We start from the raw sequence: 4,602 nt of genomic DNA on the forward strand, positions 1-4,602 counted from the left end.
AAAATATTCTAACCCGTCCATCAATGTCATTTGAAAAGCCCACAAAGTTAGGAAACTGAACAAATAATTTTGAAAGAGGATCGGAAAGCCAAGAGAGCTGTAATCAACAATACCCCGATAGATTTATGAGGTTTGAAAAGTAACTACCCCTTTATAAATGACTAGATCGTTTCCCTACCATGGATATAATGAAAAACAAATGCATAAAAGCCGGAGGGTGGGGTCTGTTGAAATGCTTACAGAGCATCCCACAGACCTCAAATGTATAAGCAACCTGAGAGAACAAGAGCAGTTCCTTTAATAGAGCAAGCCAGCTCAGCACTTGCTATTACAAGCTTATTAAGCTGTCCTTGTCATTCTTTCACCGGCAGCACACTTAAACACACATCATGCTCGTCATGCACACCTGTGATATGACTGTTTTCACACAGATTAGTTGAGACATGGCAGATTGAGGCGCATGTCACACTGGGGCTGAGCTGCTCAGGCATTCCTGAGATCTTAAACACTCTCATAACCATGATAGTAACCAGTCATTCTGTTTCTGCTCTTTATCAAGATGTAAAGTTTGGGATCCTGCAAGAAAAGAAGTGAAATTTGCAGAGATATATCTAGAAACCTGTTAAACATTTAATATCTTAATCTCATACTGACTGTTTGGAAACTCAAAAATATGACTCTGCTAGCCAATCTCTGGTGTGTATACTTTAACTGAGGGAAGAAAAGTTCAAAGTAAATTTTTTATCTAGCTCACGTTTTAAGAAATAATTCAGACAAACCGAAAAAGGTGCAGGAATCTATTTGAAAGGATATTTCCTATGGAGGGCTAAAAGGTGGATCAGTTTTTTGCTATATTTGAATATACATATTTTATCAATGGGACTGAAATGTATTCAGACTAAAAAAAAAATATCAAATTTTCTTGTTTATATGAATAAAGGTAATCAGAATTAAAGCCGATTGGACGAAAAAAAGTAACTCATGTAAAAATACTAGTGCTGTCAAACTATTAAAAATTTTAATTGCGATTAATCGCATAATATCAACAGTTAACTCAAGATTAATCGCAAATTAATCGATATTTTATCTTTTTATTTTATTTGGGCATTTTAAAAAAATGTGCAATAATGTAAAAAAAACTTGCTTATACAATAAGTTTTTTTAATCATTATTTTTTTAAAGCACTTTTAAAAAACTAGAATAAAAATATCCTGGTTTAAATTCCGGCCAATAATTATTCAAAAATTGTAAAAAAAAATTTACAAAACTACAGAACAGTAAACAGTACTTCAAAGAACTCCATAAAATTAAGTTTTTTCTCAAACATAGGACAAAAATAAAGATGTACTGTTAAAATAAAGTGCAAATTCCATTATGAAATTCAGACTTAATTAAAATAAAATGAAGTTACTCACAAAATAATAAATAAATCAAACGAGTTTACAATAACTGGGCTTTGCAGTCATCTCAACAACATAACATTTTACATGTAGAACATTTTCAAAATGCTTTAATATTCCTTTGGTCTGAACAGGAAGTGCAGCAGCAGTACAGTCCACATGACTTAATTTATTTCTTTGTCTTGTTGGCACTAAGCCAGTGAGACGCTCGTTTCTTCTGGACAACATAGNAAACATAGGACAAAAATAAAGATGTACTGTTAAAATAAAGTGCAAATTCCATTATGAAATTCAGACTTAATTAAAATAAAATGAAGTTACTCACAAAATAATAAATAAATCAAACGAGTTTACAATAACTGGGCTTTGCAGTCATCTCAACAACATAACATTTTACATGTAGAACATTTTCAAAATGCTTTAATATTCCTTTGGTCTGAACAGGAAGTGCAGCAGCAGTACAGTCCACATGACTTAATTTATTTCTTTGTCTTGTTGGCACTAAGCCAGTGAGACGCTCGTTTCTTCTGGACAACATAGACATAGGACTTGTCAAGACAGCCTTCTGGGATAACTTTAAAATGAAACGTATCATTCAGGATACCTTGTCTGCTGGTCAGTTTTGCTCATTCATTTAAAGCACGGGCCTGTTATGCTGCAGTCTCTCCCAAAACTTAGCGTTCCTGAAGCTACGGAAAGCGCCGAGGGTAAAACAAACAGTACAGCGAGCGCTGCAGAAAAATAAAGAACAAAAGCGAACGGTGCGTTTGTTTTGATGCGCGAATAACGTGCGTTAAAAAAAATGTCAGCGTTATAGTCTAGAGCAGTTAACGCGTTAATAACGCTTTAAAACTGACAGCCCTAAAAAATACCAAATATGCACTCCGGTCAGCATGTCTTCTTTAGAATAATTTTATACAAAAAAAAACTTTTACATGTTTTGTGAATGGTTTTTCAATAGGCATAAAGACCCTCTGAGTCAGGTTACAAGTTTTATTCCCATCCTGTAGAACCCAATCGGAATATTCCAACTGGCAACTTTACACACATCTTTAGTCCCATCAGCTGTTTATTCCAATTAATTATGTTCTTTATCTTATAAACATGGGTTCTGGGTTTAAACCCAAAGTGGCACGGGGTGAACCTGCAAACAAAATGCAGAAAGATCCTAATCTGGGATTATCTGGGAGAACCTTTTTGCTACAAGGTAACAGCACAACCAACTGACCCCATAACTTTAGATTAGGTTCATTATTCCCTCTGATTTGCCACTTGATGCAGGTGTGTGACGAATTTTGTTCTCCACATCTCTGTGGATGTTATTTTTTTCCAAATTTATAATCTGCATCTTAAATACTTAATCTTGTTTTTTCGGATCAAAAAGCCTAACTAGCTGTGGTACCTGTTAGTTAGTCTTCAGGCAAGAAACATTGTGTTCGCTGTACCAGTTGCCTAAATTAGGGCTGGGCAATAACTGCATCCACTGATCCATTTTTTAGAACGCTATTCCCGAGTGGGGTCGCAAGGGTTGCTGGTGTCCTTCTGTATTTTGGTAATTCTATATTTATTCTTTATCTTGACTTGCCACTTTTTGCTATTAAATGACTAGAAACCACCTCAGCTTCCGTTTCTGCATTTGGGTCCTCTTCAAACCTCCACTTAACTTGACAAGTTACTGCTTTCAGTTGGTTCTTCTTTCAACAAACTGCAACTGAGTCTGTATACTCCAGTTATTGATTATTATATTCAGTCCTGATTAACATTTTACTTCCTCAAACAGATTAACAACTCAGTTATCCTGAGGAAATCCAGTTGAAATGAATTAAACACAAGAACATGACAAGAGCGGTTCTCTTTTGACTTGAACCACAATGCCAAATTCTTAGGAGCACTGACCTTAGCAGCATTGCCATGATTAATGACCGATATTGTCAGGAAGTAAGCAGTTAGACACACCAAAGCATATGCTGCAATAGTTAAGAACTTGTCATGGCTTAATGTCTCTGTGCTCCTTTGGAGGGAAGAGGGGGGGAGGCTTCCTTTAGTCAGAATGGAAAAGACGGAAAAACAGGAAAGGGCGGTTCACAGCTTGGTTGGAGAGGGTGGCATTAAGACCGAAGGAAAGACTTTACTTTTCAACTCTGCCATGTGCCTGCTTGGTTATCTAGCTGACTTTAATTTAAAGTTCAGCTTTCAGTAGCATAATGAATGGACTGTTGATGTTTGGTGGTTTTAATTAGAGATGTGTTAAAACATTCTGGGATCCGTTCTGCCGTTCCAACACTGTTCCTGCACAAACCAGTGGCCCCTTTGCTTCCCCATAACATGAACAGCGCTGAGTGGGCAACATGTCTGAGCTCTGAGACGTCAAAGAAGGGAGGCGTTAAAGAAGAACACCAAACAGAGCTCCACTGTGTCCAACCCCCCCTGTCTCACCACAGCTTCCCACCATGATCCCATCCAGAGGACCCTCTCATTCCACACAAAGGAAATTAGTCAGGCTGCCCCCTGGGACTATGACAGAGCCTCTGATGTACTAAACACTCACTGCCCTCTCATTCCTGAAAGACTGTGTAAAAAAATCTAACGAGATATGCTAATGGATTAACTACTTGTTTTTTTTCCCTTTTCTTTTAAGCATTCAGGGATAGTGAGAGGATTACAGTTGATACCAAACAGAAATTCCTCCATTGTAATGTAGAAAAAGTCCTAAAGGGAAATAAGAGTTAAAACAAGTGACTCCAATGAGCAATTAGACGACAGCAAGTTTCTAAATGTCAATTCACAATTTACTTTATTTCAATAGCGCCAATTCACAACACGTCATCTCAAAGCACTTAACAGTTCACCAGATCACAGTCAAATTGATTCAAAGTTTTCTATCTAAGGAAAACCAGTTGATTGCATCGACTCATTGACTCAAAGGTAATTCCTCAAGGAAAGTAAGTAAAACTCCCTTTTAACAGGAATAAACCTCCAGCAGAACCAGGCTAAGTGTGAGCGGCCATCTGCCAAGGCCGACTGCGGTAGCCCCCGTATGCTACATTTGCTATACGGGGGTTAAGTAAGAACTGACTGGAATGAAACCTGCTGTCATCCAGACTGTTTAGCAGAAAAGGACGTAGAGACAAGCAAAACCAACCAGTATCCAAATGTAAACAACTGACCTCAATCAAATGTATTATGCAAAGAACTAATTTGT

This window comes from Cyprinodon variegatus, unplaced genomic scaffold (assembly GCF_000732505.1).
Source record: "Cyprinodon variegatus isolate N-32 unplaced genomic scaffold, C_variegatus-1.0 Scaffold476, whole genome shotgun sequence".
Classification (NCBI taxonomy): Eukaryota; Metazoa; Chordata; class Actinopteri; order Cyprinodontiformes; family Cyprinodontidae; genus Cyprinodon; species Cyprinodon variegatus.